The sequence below is a fragment of the Coenobita brevimanus genome, chromosome 85, assembly GCF_032717465.1.
Source record: "Coenobita brevimanus isolate Jiangsu-jjx chromosome 85, ASM3271746v2, whole genome shotgun sequence".
Taxonomy (NCBI): Eukaryota; Metazoa; Arthropoda; class Malacostraca; order Decapoda; family Coenobitidae; genus Coenobita; species Coenobita brevimanus.
The window spans coordinates 11,072,539-11,090,163 of NC_137038.1; positions in this window are offsets into that span (position 1 = coordinate 11,072,539).

Here is a 17,625-nt window from a genome sequence, read left to right on the forward strand (position 1 = left end):
GGGGTGTGTGGGGCGAATATAGAGTAGTTTTGTATTGACAGATCTCGCTTCCTCCTTCGATAGTACCGATAACAGACGTCACTTTATTATATACATAGTGATCACCTCATTCTACAGGTATGATGACGGTAGTTATAATCATAAGCGAGATAACTGCATATTCACAAGAACATTATCCGCAGCGATTACTTATTAAAAAATAAGCATCACTAATTCAGCCCGATGATGTCTTTTTTTTTTTTTTACTTTATTCTTGCTACTGCTAGACAATTATTTTTACCTTGATAAAGCACATTAGTTTCGTAAGGATTAATGAAGGCTATAATAAATCCTTCTAATTCGAAGTCTTTCATACGGTTTAAAAACAAAGAAAACGGTCTTCAGGAAGAAAAAAATAATCGTAGGGAAATAATTAAAATAACCTTATATATATTAGAACACTTTCACAGTCTCCTTCACACACACACACACACACACACACACACACACACACACACACCGGCTCAGTGGCAACGCTCTCGCTTAGCATCTGCTAAGGCAGGGTTCGCGCCTTGCTCGGGATGCAAAAAGTTTCACTGACGAAGCGAATGGTCACTGTACTTGAGCAAGAGGATGGGTGTGTGCGTGTTGGAAGATTAAGGCTTTGCCCTTAGATCAGACTATATGCATATGAGCTCTCAGCTCTCTTCCGGGAGGGTAAAATGCTGATGATCACAACCATCACGTGATCCTGACCGACCCGGTGATTTACTGTACACACACACACACACACACACACACACACACACACACAAGCGCGCGGGTGCGCAATCAACATATGAAGGTGAAAAACAACTTATACCTCGCATGTGTCACTTTCATAGTGCTAATCGATTTCATAGTAGAGCATGTCCTCGGTACATTCCCTTCGAAAGCTGGGATTCCAAGGGGTTTCTTTGGTGTCATGAGTAAATTTAAAGCTAAAAACAAAACCTACGGTATTGAATGTAGCTACTACCTGCTGAAAGCATCTCTTCTCTATCTCACATAGATGGAAAGTTATTACCCTCTGATAACCATCGCGGTCTGGCCGTGTCGTGTCGGGCCGGGCAGGGTCGTGTCGGGCCGCTCATTTCTCAGCTGAACGTAAACATCGCTTAGCTACACTTGCTCGCTTGCCCGTAATCACCTTGCCCATCCACTTAGCTCTCTGCCTCCCTCTTCTTCTACCCACACCACTCTCATTCACCATACCCCATATATACCTCCACCTTCACTTGTCATCACCGACGGTAACATGTTCTCTCTCTCTCTCTCTCTCTCTTTACTGCTTCCCCCACCCACACCACCATCATTCACCCTCCCTCGTATACCCCCTCCACCTTCGTTTATCAACACTTTGGCACTAACATCTCGCTCTAAGTCTGCTACTTCCCCCATTCACATTTTCGTTCATCCTCCCTCATAACGCCCTCCACCTTCGCTTGTCACCATTTTGACAGTAATATCTAGCTCATAATCTACTACTTCCCCACCCACACCATTCTCATTCACCTTCCCTTATACAAGCTCCTCTTCGTCCCTCTCTTTTACCCATCCCACCATCACATCTCAGAAAATTTGTCACTGAGCATTATTTATATCTTCACAAAATTATAGTTTTTTCTCTCTCTCTCTCTCTCTCTCTCTCTCTCTCTCTCTCTCTCTCTCTCTCTCTCTCTCGTGTGTGTGTGTGTGTGTGTGTGTGTGTGTTTATGAGTGTGTGTGTGTGTGTGTGTGTGTGTGTGTGTGTGTGTGTGTGTGTGTGTAATTAATTCACCGGGTCGGTCAGGATCACTTGATGGTCGTGATCGTCAGCTTTTACCCTCCCGGAAGGGAGCTGAGAGCTCATATAGTCCGATCTAAGGGCAAGGCTGTGACCTTCACACACGCACACACCCGTCCCCTTGCTCAAGGGGGACAGTAACCCACTACGTCAGTGAAGCGAGAGCGTTACCACTGCACCAGCGAGCGGTGTGTGTGTGTGTGTGTGTGTGTGTGTGTGTGTGTGTGTGTGTGTGTGTGTGTGTGTGTGTTTATGAGTGTGTGTGTGTGTGTGTGTGTGTGTGTGTGTGTGTGTGTGTGTGTGTGTGTGTGTGTGTGTGTGTGTGTGTGTGTGTGTGTGTGTGTGTGTGTGTGTGTGTGTGTGTGTGTGTGTGTGTGTGTGTGTGTGTGTTTAAATGGAGAGTGATCTACCCTTTCTCTTTGTCTCTCATCTGTGTAGAAAAAGATTTCGCTGTCCAAATATTATGGGTGAGAGTGTATGCTGAATTCCTTTTTGAAACAAAACCACTCTCTCTCTCTCTCTCTCTCTCTCTCTCTCTCTCTCTCTCTCTCTCTCTCTCTCTCTCTATATATATATATATATATATATATATATATATATATATATATATATATATATATATATATATATATATATATATATATATATTAGTAAGAGTTAATGAAGTCTATAATTGTCTAACCCCTCCAGTTCTTAAAGTTTCTTCTAATCTGAATATAATCCTCTGGACAGAGACAATTGATAAATACGTTCTCGCGTTGAAGGGTTTAATGTGTGTGTGTGTGTGTGTGTGTGTGTGTGTGTGTGTGTGTGTGTGTGTGTGTGTGTGTGTGTAAGAGAGAGAGAGAGAGAGAGAGAGAGAGAGAGAGAGAGAAATACCCCCACGCTTCTCTCACGACTCCTCATTCACTCCTGTTAGCCCACTCCACATCATCCTACCCGACTCAATCATTTATCTTTCGTCGCAGATTTTAATGAAGTCATTTAGGCAAACACTGTGACGCTTACATATGCCTCAGTGAGAGCAGGGAATATATTAGTGCATGGAGTGTAATTACCTTAACTTGGCCCAGATTTTCGTCCTTTTGAATATTACTTCTCATACCTCATTCGCAAAAAAGACAGTATTATTGCACTAGCATCACATTCTACTCTTAACCTATTGTTGCAACTCAGGATTCAAGACGGAAAGGTGGTAATTATAGACCAAGTTAGTGTTTACCATTTTAACTCTGACGGCCAAAAACTTGTATCTTTCCATCTTCAATATTCAGGTGTAATATTGATTAACAGTAGAATATGATGATGGTAAGAAAGGAATGCTATGGAAAGGAAGCAGAGCCGTAGTTTTTTTTTTTTTTTTTTTAATGCCATTGAGCTACGTGCGGTAAACTTCAAAATGACGAAAATCTGAGTCAAGTTAAGGAAGAGAGCTCAGTTCGTGCACTTAGACTCTTCGGAGATTTTCGTCCTTTTGCAGCTTATATCCGTTAGGTCAGTCTCAGAAGAAGACGTATTATGGCTCTACTTACTCTCCATAGCACTTTTTTGTGATAAGCATATTTTAGTGTATAGCCTACCTTTTATTACAACACGGGATTTAAGATGGAGAGATGACACTTTTACGCCTAGTTAAAATGTAGACCTACAGAGTAAAGAAAAGAATATAAAGTATCCCTGTCTACTTATTCCTGTAAAAATAGATAAAATAATGAAGACGATGCTGCTGCTGTTGATGATGATGATAATAATAAAGGAGGAGGAGGAGGAGGAGGAGGAGGAGGAGAAGAAGAAGAAGAAGAAGTAGTAGTACTGTAGTGGCAGTAGTAGTAATAGTAGACGATGATGATGATGATGAAAAAGATGATGATGATGATGATATTGATGATGATGATACTGATGATGATGGTACTGCTGCTGCTGCAAGCTGCTGCTGCTGCTGCTGCTGCTGCTGCTGTTGATGATGATGTTGATGATGATGATGATGAAGATGATGATGTTGGAAGAGGAGGAGGAGGAGGAGGACAACGACGACGACCACCACCACCACCACCACCACGACCACCACGACGACGACGACGAGGAAAAGAAGTAGAATGTACAGTCCTTTATAACACAGTTACGTCAAGGATTAAACTGTAAATAAGATCGAGAATTATCCCAACCGCACCAGTATGGTTTGAGACGAGGGCAAAGTACTCCAAGTATGCACGGTACCTCCTTCCCCAGCACTGTCAATTCTTTCCTCACCGTCTGCTCCTTCCTCAGACCCCTGTGTTTCACTCCTCAACGTTATCAGTCACTTTCTCACCATCTGTTCCTTCCTTCGTCCCCCCTTCCCTTGTTTTACTTTGTGGCATGCACCCAGCTGATTTTTGGAGTAGTTTCCTTGTCAGCCATTAGCTATAAAATCAGTCTACAAAAAAAAGGGCCATATTCTCGTTGGTTTACCGCATTTTCGAAATATCTTATCCTAAGTGAGTTATTTTGCCTAGCACACCGACCCTTCAGTCCGATGACGCATTTTTTTCTCGTGTTACCTCCAGGTAGTTCTAGGAGAGACTTTTCTAACTGAAGGGGTTTGATATAACCATCATTAACCTTTTCAGGGATATGCAGTGGCACGGTGGTTAAGCACTCACGTCCAGTGAGTAAGTCATAAGTTCAAAGTCCGAGCTCCGGCGTGCCGGGACGGACACTGAAAGTGGGTGCTTGTAGAATGTCCTTTCATATGCGTGTGTATGTTTGCACTGTCGGTTCTACGGATGGTATACAGCATCGGTCTCGCACAAACACTTTGACGTTAATAACAGCATGCAGTCATCGTTTGACGAATAGTATAATATTTTAATCTTTGTCTGAAATCAAAATGCCTGTAGATCGTCTGGTGGCAGTAGTTAATGAAATAATAACAAACACACCAAGAAAAGAAAAAAAAATGAAGAAAAACAAAGAAGACTGATATGAAGGGTGAATTAAACAATGATCCAGGAAATGGTGTTAAAAACAAAAAAATGGCGAGAGTATGAAAGGGTAAATATCAACATGTATGATGGGCGACTTGATGTATGAAGTACACACACACACACACACACACACACACACACACACACACACACACACACACACACACACACACACACGAGTCAAGCATTTGCACCCAACCCTGGACAGTAAAAAACATCTCTTCAAATCCCATAATTATCAAGGGGACATACAATTAATGAAGATGGCTGATGTACAGTAAAAGTAGTCACTGGATAAAAGTCATCACAGACATTCTTATTTCTCACTCATCTGTATGCCATATTTCTCCATAACCAAACTCAGGTCTTAATATAGCAAAATATACAGGGCATGCACAGATAAGGCCCATAAGGACTAGAGCTCTTGCCCCTTTAATCTGCCAGTTACAAAGTGCTTTTAGATTGATCTCTCTCTCTCTCTCTAACAGTAATTTTCTTTCTTTATTTTTATTTTTTTAAGCTAGGGCTCGTCTCTCAAACCGTCTGTGCAAACCACTGCTAATATATCAGGGATTCTGAGGCAGAGGACTGGTAGGACGCTGGGTTGGAACGGAGGATACTGCTGGTTGGTTCCACAGCTTGCAGTGGCACCTCTTTCCTTGTAAGATCATGTCACAGATGAAGCCATCCATCTACTTCTGAGCCTGAACTGTTCCTAAATGATGTCACCCATCCTAAGGTTCATATTTTCTTTCTACGTGTCAGAAATGAGTGACTCAATGCTGCTGTGTGACAAGGATGTGCAATGTCTCAGTGGCTGCTCAGTATGTATATCAACGGGATTTTGGGTTTTGAAGAAGCAAAAACTCAAACTACAGAGAGAGAGGGATGAGGATGAAGTGTGAAGGGTGAAGTATTACGGTACTGATGTAATCACATGATGCTGTGTTGCTGAGAGGTGACTCCCACTGTGATGTGCTTGTGAATGAAGAGATGATGCATGAGAGAGTTTAAGTATCGTACCTAGGCACAGTGACAGAGAAAAGGTGCAAATGTGCACAGAATGTGGAGTGTAGAGTTGCAGAGAGTGGTATGTGCATGGTAGTGATAGGGAAAAGGTGTAAATGTGCAGAGGATGTGAAGTGTGGAGTTGCAGAGAGAGGTAATGTGCATGGTGCTATAAAGGCTTTGATACAATGCAGAGGTTTAAGTACGGCAGCCGCAAGAGGCTTGCATGAAGTGGAAATGGGGTTATTGGGGAATGTATGTGTGGAATATGGAGAGTGGCTACAATATGGCATAATACAATATGGCATAATATGATTCATGAATAAGGAAGTCTATGAACAACAGAACTGAAGAGATTGTGTTTAGCCGGTATGGTCATACTGAGAGAATTGGAGTAAATATGGTGGTGAAAAAGGTGTATCTGAGTGAGTCTGAAGATGGCAGGAGGTGTGGTATGCCAAGGGGAAAGCAAATTGATACTGTAAATGGGTGGGAGAAAGCAAGGCATGGATGTTGATGAGGCTTGGTAAATGATAAAGGATCAAGCTAGTAGGAAAACAAGTTTGTATGGAAAAGCGTGTGAGAAGTTTTGGTACTCCTGATTTTACCCAGCACTGTGCGTCTTTAGATGGACTCTAGCTGATACACAGTGTGGAAAGCTATGTCTGTGAAGTGGTCTGATTTCCAGGTGTTTGAATGATGCATGAATATGTATGTGACCCATATAATTGTGAATACAGTTGATTAGTTCTCCCTCATTCAGAGATCTTCTTGTTCTCTGGAGTATACCTTACTCTATCTTTGGGTGCGGAAAAAAAAAAAAAAAAAAAAAAAAGGTCAGGATAATGATGGTAGTAATGGCTATCAGATGTTTTGTGTCCCAAGGCTTCTCTCTCTCTCTCTCTCTCTCTCTCTCTCTCTCTCTCTCTCCTCACATTTCCATTCTTTCAACTACTCACTGCCTGCCAAGTTATTCAGTGTTCTTTCCCTACTATTTTTGTGTATGTCCCTGTTGAAAGACATGTTTGAGTGTTGTTTTGCTGATACCATCACCTACTGGCTCAGGTTTTGGACTCAGGACAAATGTGTTACTCTCTCACCAATGTTATGGTGGCAAGCATATTTCCCTTACACCCGGTGCACTCTAGGATAGTCGAGGTCTGTCTGTCTGGTACCATTCAGCGTTACACAACGAGTCATCCTACTGCCTCACATTACTGCTGGCTTACGTGTACACCGATAACAGTACAGAGACATACTGTGTCACAGAGACAGCCAGACAGAACACCAACTGTCTCCACAGATTGTATAAACTTCCTCTACACACTGTATGTGTGACAGAAATAATTCAGTTTTGATCATCGTAACCCTTAAATGGCTTACTGTAATATAATGGCTTCACTTTTTCAGTGTTTCAGTAACACAGAGAGTAGGCCATCATGCTGTCCAGTACAAGTTGCTCTAAGTGTCAACACCAATCTACATGCACAGTACACACTACACTTCCCTTTCAAAAGTAAAAAAAAAAAAAAAGCGAAAATGGTGCACATTAACCACTCCTCGGAGTCCCCAGGGGGGGGGGGACCATAAATGTCCTCACCATTCGCCCCTCTCCTGGTGATGACTCAACGAGATGCCGGGAAACACTGACTCACTTCTTCATTTCTGCAACATTCGCGGCTTCTCCTCTAATTTTCTCTCTTTTGAACACCACCTCACCTTCTCTAAACCTCACATTCTCTTGTTAACCGAGACTCAGCTGTCTGAGGCAACTGACAGAAAACCCTTTTCTGTATCCTCCTACTTTCTCTATACTTATTTCAATGCCAAAGGTGGCTGTTGTGTATATGTACGCAACGACTTATCTTGCTCTCGTGTTCCTGAACTTGATTCTTCTGAATTCTCTACTCTCTGGTTTCGGCTCTCCTGTTATTCTCTGACTAAATATATCTGCGCTGTTTAGTTATCCCCTAGTTCTACTGACTATGAAAAATTCTTCGACTATCTTACTTCTACGATGGAACACATTCCATCGATTTCTCCTTTCTCTGAAATCTCCATTCTAGGAGATTTCAGTGTTCACCACCAACTTTGGTTCTCTAATTCTCCTTTCACTGATCAACCTGGTGAACAAGCCTACATCTTTTCTATCCTTAATGACCTAGAGCAGCTTGTACAGCACCCCTACCCGTATCCCAGACCGCCTTGGAGAGAGCTCCAACATACTTGACCTCTTCCTTACAACTAATCCTTCTGCTTACACTGTTAATCTTTTCTCTCCGTTGGGCTCCTCCGATCATAACCTTATTACCTTAACCTGTCCTATTGCTCCGGTACGGCCTGTGGACCCACCAAAGAAACGTCGTCTGTGGCACAGAGCTACGGATTGGGAGGCCCTCAGGCAGTACTTCTTTGATTTTCCCTGGAATGATTATTGCTTCCATGGCCGGGAGCCATCTGAGTGTGCCTTGCGCATTACGGAGGTTATTCTCTCGGGCATGGAAGCATACATTCCTTTCTCATATCCTTTGACTAATGCAAGAAAGCCTTGGTTTAATCACGCTTGTTCTAATGTTGTCCGCAATAAGGAGAGGGCCTATAAAAGGTACCAGAGCCAACACACCCTTGAATCACATCTTTAATATGTTTCTGCCCGGAATCATGTTAAGTCTGTTCTTCGCTCTGCTAAAAATAATTTCGTCTGTACAAAATGCTCTCAACTCTCCAACTCGAGCTCCTCCCGCTCCTTCTGGCACCTTGCCGAAAACCTTTCTAACAACTTTACCTTATCGTCCTTCCCTCCTCTTCTCTGCTCTGATGCCTCTGTAGTTATTTCTTCTACAGATAAAGCAGATCTCTTCGCTCAGACTTTCTCCTCCAACTCTACCTTAGACGATTCCGGTGCTGTTCCTCCATCACTTCCCCCTTCTGACTTCCTCATGGTTGACATTAAAATTTCTTCAGCTGATATATTTCTGCCATCACTGGCCTCAGTACTAACAAAGCATATGGGCCTGATGGAGTCCCTCCTGTTGCCCTCAAGAACTGTGCTTACTCATGCCTAGGTAAACTCTTTCACCTTTGTCTATCAACTTGTACCTTTCCTTCTTGCTGGAAGTTTGCTCTCATTCAGCCAGTCCCAAAGAAGAGTGACCATTCCCAACCCCCTAACTATCGTCCAATTGCTTTAACATCCTGTCTCAAAAGTTTTCGAGTCTATTCTTAACAGAAAAATTCTAAAGCACAACCTTCTTTCTGATCGTCAGTATGGGTTCCGTCAGGGACGCTCCATTGGTGATCTTCACACCTACCTTTCAGCCTCCTGGACCTCTTGGTAATCCTCCTTTCGGGACTTTGGCGAAAGCTTTGTCATTGCACTTGACATCTCAAAGGCTTTCGATCGAGTCTGGCATAAATCTTTAATTTCCAAACTGCCCTCTTACGGTTTCTATTATTCTATCCGTGCCTTCATCTACAGCTTTCTTTCTGGTCTTGCTATAGCCGCTGCTGTAGTCGGCCATCATTCTTTTCCTAGATATATCAACAGTGGTGTTCCTCAGGGCTCTTTCCTATCACCAACTCTCTTCCTTTTATTCATCCATGATCTAGGTGTTTTTAGGCCGGCTTCCCGTCCTAGCAACACCTAAAGGATAGCTGGGTTCCCTTTCTAGACCGGAGGCAAGACAGTGTGAGAGGAACAGGGCATAAAAACACAGGGCAACAACCTTACATGTATGTTAACAAATTATTAATACCGGACAGCTAGATGTTCCACAAGACTCTATACAGAGCCAAAGCTCAGACTGGCGGAGATGTAGGTATCACGCATGATACCGGCCGTCTCGAGAATAAGCAGACAGACACTGCACTTAAGTGATGTTGGAAGTACACTTAATTATTGGGCTGCATATACTTTGTACTGATTATACACACGTCCCGTGTTCACTGAGTGGAGCAGGATAGCAGCGTATTATTACTGTCTCGGCTTACACTTGGTAGATTTGGAATAGTAAACCTCAGTCACTATGCTCCAGTTGTCACTTTCACTTTCACCTCACGGGCATGGAAGTCACAGTCACGGCAGGGGTGTAGGGCAAGGGAGCGGCTGCTCTGCAGCTCGCAGGTGTCAGCCCAGGGTCGGCTGAGTCCCTTCAGATGCCTTCTCGTCTAGGGCACACGGGACTACTCGTAGGGGCATTGTCCTCCGGAGTGGGCTTCAATCGGGTGTGGTATAGGGCCTTGCACTAGAGGGGCTGGGAATAGGGGTTCGGCCACTGGGACTGGGGCCAAAAAGCTCTTGTAAGCGCTCCTGCAGGCGCCCAATGTGGAGAGGACATCGCTCCTCATCAGGACTGAAGAGGACGCACCCCAGGGTACTAGGGGCGGCATGGAGAGCCCGTCTGCTGCGGTTTTGCTCCAGCTGCTTCGCTGTCAGGGTAGGGCTGCAGCATTGCTGGTAGCAGAGTCCGACAGCTGCTGGTTGTCCACTGGTGCTGGTTGGTTGGAGTGCAGCCCCGAGGTCAATACAGGTCCTCTCCAGCAGTCCGTGAATAGGAGGTCCTTCTCCTGGAGGCTGCCTCGGACTGGGGAGATAGGAGTGGGGCCTGCCTTACCACTGATAGGGTGGCTCGAGCAGGGTTCTCACTCTGGTTGTGGAGTCTCACGGGGCGAGGGACTTTTGGGGCGTCCCTCCCTGGCGTGGCTACTGGCTGTAGCCGAGGTCCCTTGGGCAACAGGAGGGCGGCTACCAGCCATCCCTTTCCTGTCGGTACAACAAACGGCCGTTACCGGGGCCCGACTCCCTGACGGGACCGCAAACGAAGGGTGACTGCTGGTGCGTCTACAGGCCATCGCCGATGTCCTGGATGAGGGGCAACGTGTAGGCAAGAGGTGGCTATGGGCCGTCGCCAGTGTCGTGCCCCTCGAGGCAACTGCAGAAGGAGAGAGGGCATGCCTTTCTCTCCCCACATGTTGCAATTGGCTGCCATGGGTTCTGCAGGGAGGGTGGACAGCACTGTGAGGGGCTATAGGCCAACTCTTAAATGTCTGGCTACTGGCCGTCACAATTGCACAGCTGCAGGCTGCTGCTGGTGCACGGCTACCGGCTGTTGCTAAGGCAAGGCTACAGGCCGCTGTTTGCGCATGGCTACAGGCAGTTGCTTGTGCATGGCTATAGGCCGCTGCTTGTGCACAGCTACAGCCCGTTGCTTGAGCACGGCTGTGGGCTAATGCTTGTGCACGACTACAGGCCGTTGCTGGGGTGCTGTCTGGAGCTGGTTTGTTAACTCCACCCCGATCCTGGTGAAGGCTGGGTTGGTTGGAGGGTAATGCACCCAGACTGAGGTGTTTGCACCGGATGCACTCTGTGGAATAGGGGCGCGCGGCCATATGGGACATATGCCCATATCGCACGGATGTCACGCGCACCCTACCTATCCCTCCTTTGTCGCCTCCTGGGGGTGTCGTGATGCCCTCTGTTGTCACGGCTGCTATTTCACTGTACATCTAACCCTATCCACTCGTATGCTGATGATTTCACCGTTCACCTTTCCATTCGCTTCTCGCATCATCCATCTCAGCAGTTATTTCAACAAACAAGGGATGAGGCTATGGCACACCTAATGTCTGACTGGCTCGTACCTCTGACTGGGGTAAAAATAATCTTGTTATTTTTAACGTATCAAAGACTCAATTTTTACACCTATTAACCCAACAAAATCTTCCACAGGAGTACCCACTAATGTTTAATAATATCCAGCTCAATCTTGCATCATCTTGAACATGCTTGGAGTTTAATTCAGTCGGGAATTATCTTGGAAAGATCATATTACATCTCTTGTAAACTCTGCTTCTAAATGATTAGGTGTTGTAATGCTAGGTGTTTTAAGTTTGGCTTCCCACACTTAAGGCACCTAACGTGTAGCGGGGTCCTCTTTCGAGACCGGGGCTTAGACAAATAGGAGAGAGGCAGGACACAAAAACTCAGGCAATAACCTTAAACGTGTATTACTCAGTCAGACAAGGGAAACAGCAGATGTTACAGACACGATATTCTGGGTCATCATAAACTCTTACAACCAGGTAGGGTGAAGAGTATCTCGCAGGATACTGTTGGGAAAATATATTAAAACAATGTTCGAGGCGGAATGTTCTAATTTAGTATTGTCCAGGGTCTTTACGCGCATTGGAGGGGCTAGGGCTATTTCTCACAAAGGGGGGGGGGTGTAAGGCACTGGGGTCTGATTGTAATTATAGTACTATGAGGCAGGGTTTGATGATAGCGTGTTCACTTTGTTATTTTCTGCCTTAGGGTCACTTTTGGCCAATTATCATTACTTACTCCACGGCCCTGGTGTTAGTCTTATTATCGTATAGCCCTTCACTGCGTCTATCTCTTTTTCCGACTTTTGGTCTATCATTGTAAGTTCACTGTTCCGCCTCGGCACTATTGAATCACTATTATTACACAGTACAGTCACTATAATTCTCCCGGCTCCAAGGGTGCTGCTGAGGGGCCACGCAGTCCCGCTACTGACGAGGCTGGGCATCACCAGGAGTCCCCATGCTCAGGGGACACGGGATCACGTGCGCAGAGGCGTCTGCTCTCGTCTGGGGCTGTTGGCGGTGAAGGGGCCCAAACTCTTGGGACTCGGGACTGGAGTGCGGCCCTCAGGGCTAGGGCCGAACAATTGCCTGAATCTGTCGTTCGGGCTCCTGACGGAGGGGGAGGTCTTCCGTCGTCAAGGTGTAGGGAGTTCCCACCCGGGCGTTCTGGGGAGGGTCTGGAGTTCCTGAGGACTGGGGTCCCCAGGGCTGGGTGGCGCTGACAGGAGGGGGCTGCGGCACTGGCCTGCATCAGGGTCCGTCAGGTGGGTCTCCTCCAGAGCCAGTCGTAGGGAGCAGAGGCCCGGGGAGGCTACGGGGCCTCTCCAATATTCCTCTACACCCTCGGTGCTAGGGGTCGGGGAACAGGCGTCAAACTTGGGTGACGGGGTGGTTCTCGGCCACCTCTTGCCGTAGGGCCCGGCTACTGGCCATGGCTTCCTAGGGGCGTAGCTACTGGCCGCCAAGGCCCGGCTACTGGCTGTGGCCTGAGAGGGCGTGTCTGCCAGCAGTCCCGACTACACCTTTGGAGCGGCTACAGGCCGTCTCCTGCAGGAGGGGTGTAGGGCGGCTATAGGCCGTCTCGAGGGGAGCACCTTCGGAGTGGCTACAGGCCATCTGACGAAGGCGGGAGTGGCTACAGGCCGTCTCCTCATTACCCTCAGAGCGGCTAATGGCCGACTCCTTAGCGAAGGGCGAGCGGCTACAGACCGTCTCTGGGGGAATGCCTTTGGACCGGCTACAGGCCGTCTGGTGAAGGCGGGAGCGGTTACACGCCATTTCCTCATTACCCTTAGAGCGGCTACAGGCAGTCTCCTTAGCGAGGGGAAAGCGGCTACAGGCTGTCACAAAGACGAAGACACCTTCAGAGTGGCTACAGGTCGTCTCCTTTCGAAGGCAGGAGTGGCTACAGGCCGTCTCCTTTGGGGCACTGGCAAGAGCCGGACAGACAGCTCCACCCTTTAGCTGGTTGGTGAAGGCTCGCCCGGAAGGTAGTGCAGGATTCCTGCTATGGCGGCAGTGGGCGGGCTCCGGGTCATAGGAGCGCGTGGCCCGGGCTGACTTGTGCCGTTGTCGCCCTGAATCCCGGCGTGCGGCTGCTGCTCCTCCGTGGGTTCCTTGTGGGGGTGTCCGGGAGTTCCTGGGGGCACTATGCTGTATTCCTGGTGGGGGTGGCTGGGTGCTCCAGGGGGCACTATGCTGCATTTCAGGTGTGCTAAGCCGACTCCATACCTTCTTTACCACTGTACAGTTGTTGACTTTATACACAGGTTTTATTCGCCCTTCTGTAGAGTACAACTCTCATGTGTGGGAAGGCTCCCCACATACAGCTCTTCTCAGTAGGGTGGAGTCAAAGGCTTTTCGTCTCATTAACTCTCCTCGTCTTACTGGCTCCCTTCAACCTTTGTCTCTTCGCCGCACTGTTGCATCTTTATCTCTTTTCTATCGTTACTTCCATGGTCACTACTCCTCTGAACTGTCTGCTTGCATCCCTCCACCTCTACAACGGGTGCATAGCACCTATCTAGCAACAAACTCTCATCCCTTTTCTTTCCAGCTCTCTAATGCAAGAGTTAGCCGTTACTCCCAGTCCTTCTTTTATGCAACAGGTCAACTCTGGAACTGTCTCCCTTTGTCTGTATTTCCTGCTTCCCATGATCTCCAGTCTTTCAAATGCAGTGTGTTCAGTCATCTTGAAATGAACGGATCTTGAATTTGGCTCTCTTTTGTATTGTTTTTTTTTCTTTGAACTGTTTTGGGACCTCCTAGCCTTTAGCTCCTTCTTCCTCGCATAAAAAAAAAAGAAATGTGATGAATTATAGCAATGATAACAGACTAAATAAACAATGGTAGGTTATTCCTAATATCTAATCTATCTACATCTATATCTATCTATCCATCTATCATATATATATATATATATATATATATATATATATATATATATATATATATATATATATATATATATATTTATACACACACACACATGTATATACATATATGTGTGTGTGTGTGTTATGCAGCGTGTTCTGTGTCCCGACTTGGGTCCAGTCACGGTGCAACTCTGGGTCCTTAATTCCTGACCGGGTCAGCACTAGCAAGGAAGGGAAACACAAACACAACGAGTAAACAAATACACTAATATATTAATAGAGAACAATTACACACACAACATTCTATGACCAGAGTCGAAATTACACAATGGCTTACACTGATATTGATCTCAATCACTGTCCACCTAGTTCAGCATCTTCGTCTCACATCTGGGTTATTTTCTCACAGTATCACAGGCAATGTTTCACCAATATAGCTAGTACATCAACACAGACAGATTTGCAGACAACACAGCCCAGTATATCCACAGGGACAGTTCTCAAGCCTAAGTGTTCGCGTGACATAGACGGGTCCTAGCTAATACATCATCTCCGCGAGACATGTACGGAAGTTCCTAGTTAACTTAGCCTCTATATACGCGTCACACAGGCCGAGAATATACTGTAGGTCACACTGGGGAAAGGGGGGGGGGGCGAGAGGGGCTCAATGAGGATAGGGAGGATTTCTCTCTGTAGGGCTGGGCCGGAGGCAGGCAGGAGAGGGGGAGAGGGTATAACACTGAGATATTCATTGTTGTGTTATGTGAGTGACACGGGCTTGACTGTCACCGTCCTAGGTGGGGTAAGTCTTAACCTGGGTCTGGGGTTATACACTCCGCACGTGATTCACAGGGGCTCGATTCATCGGCAAGGGGGGGAAACACTTTCAGTGGGGGGGGGGGGAAGTGTGTGCCGCGTACGGGGATAGAGGGGAGGAACACAGGAGAACGGTTCACTGGTATTTCACTGAGGGAGGGGGACTCACAACACTGGGGAAGTATACGATCACGAGACCTGTTACTCACAGTTCTGACGGAGGGGGGGGGACCACGGCCCTCGGGGAAGACGACCTACGAGGGGAGCTCCAGGTGGCGGCTAGGCATGGGAGGCGGGCCGTCCGCGGAGCAATGCAGGACGGTGGGGCCCAGGGAGTTGCCACTAGTCCAGGAGGAATGGGGCGGCGTCTGGGGCAGCTTTCTCGCAGCATCGGCCCTGCAGGAGGCAGGGCTCTCGGGACTGGGACTGAAGAGAGCAAAGAGTCGGGCCTTGGTTGTCTTTGGGGTCCGGGGAAGGGCCTGGTGGAGGCCCGAGCCAAGGGTCAGCCGGGAAGAGGGTGCTGCTGGGATGAGGCGGCCTACACCCCGGTCTGGGGCAGCCGTCAGGGAAGAACTGTGGCCACTCGTGTCGGGGGAGGCCCTTCGGCCACGGTGAACACCTGGGGAGGCCCGCTGGCTCTGGGGGCTGTGGCCTCCGCTGCAGGGGGAGGCCAACAGGGTAGGGCTGCAGCCTCTGGTCCTGGCGGAGCCCGTCAGCACCTGGGGTGGCCCGAGCTGGAGGGACTGGATCCCGGGCCTCAGGGACACCTCATCTGGTCCGGACTCAGGTGGGGAGCCTGTAGGGGAGGAGACTCTAGCCTTCCATGGAGAGAGCTGGAAAGAGTGGCACCTCGCTCTAACCCCAGGGCGGTGGGTCAAGGCAGAGGTGACTCCTGTTGCCAGGCAGCCCCGTCAGGCACTGCCTGTGCTCCTATGTGGATCAGGGGCGCAGGGGCACTCCTATCGTAGGGCTAGGGCCTCCTGCCCTTGAGGTGTCGTTTCGTTTCGTTTTTAAAGGCTCCAACATGCTTGCATGTGTCGGCCTTGGTCACCTAATGCCGGCTCTCCACGCTGCACGATCCATTGCAGCCTCCCTGTTCAGTCCCTTAACTCTAAGGTCACACTTAATGACCTTGTCCCATGTCTTTCTCGGTCTACCTCTCATAACCCCATCCCTAATATTAACACTTCTCACCTTCCTCACCCAATTATCATCCTCCATCCTCTCCACATGTCCAAACCACCTCAATCATCGGACGTACTCTCTCGGCTTTCGCCACAGCTCTGACGGAGCGTGCCCTCCTTCCGTGTGGGAAGGTCTTGTGTCTGTAATGTCGGGAGGAAGAGGTTGGACGTACTCTCTTGGCTTTCGCCACAGCTCCGACGAAGCGTGCCCTCCTTCAGTCTCAGCAGGGGAATAGCAAACCTAGAGGCTCCTCCTGGGTCCTCAGTCAAATGTGGAGACGATCCAGAGGACTCAGCGTCCGAGGGTGTGCTTGGGAGCTTGCCACTGCAAGTCCCAATCCGATTCTGGCGAGCATTCCCTCTGCTGGAGAGTAGTGTACTTTTTCTGTACACTGCCGGGTGGTCTGGCTGCGCGGAAGAGGGGCGCCGGGTCGTGAGGAAGATGCGCTGTTGTCGCCTGGACATTGGCCCAGGTAAATCAGCCCCTCCGTCGTCTCCTTGTGGGGTGGGTGTCACCCCCTCACTCTCACCTCCTGGGGTGGAGGTGTCAGGCTCACCCCGCCACGCTGGTATTTCTCCACTGTCATGGGTTAAAAAGTCACGTCCTCGTGCCTGGAGTTGGAATGTGTCAGTGGTGGCGGTGTGGTGTGCAGACGTGAGGTGGCGGAGGAAATTTGTCCAATGGGTGGTTGAGTCAATCCAGACACTGCCATGCTCACTAGGGGTGCCAAAATCCCTGATCATGCACTTCTCCTCACAGTATTCATCCAGCCAGCACGATCTGTGGTCAGTTCCCTAGCCTCACCGACTTCCAAACCTCTCTTCCTCAAACACTCATCCACCATATCTCTCCACTTTCTCCTTGGCCTACCTCGCCTCCTCCCTCCTTCAGATTTGCTCAGGTATACCTTTTTCACCACTCTATTGTTACCCATTCTTGCCACATGACCATACTATCTCAGGACACTCTCTTCCATTCTGGTGTCCACTGACTTCCTCACTCCACACCATATGTTAGAGTTGGCACCAACACTCCATCATGTAAGTCTCGTGCAGCTGCAACACTCAAGCCTCTGTTTCTTATCAAGGCCTTCATTGCACCAGTTACTTTTCTTCCTTGTGTCACTCTACTTTCAACTTCTTTTGCACATTTTCCTCTCTTTTCTGTCACTGTACCCAAGTATTTGAACTCTCTCACCAATTCCAGTCTCTCTCCATTCACTGTGATATCACACTGGGAGTCACCTTCTCTCTCATTAACCATCACTTTACTCTTCTCTACATTTGCTCTCAAGGCACAATGCTCACAGACATCAGCAAAACTCTGTACCAGCCTACCAAGTTCCTGTCCGGTACTTAGAAGCAGT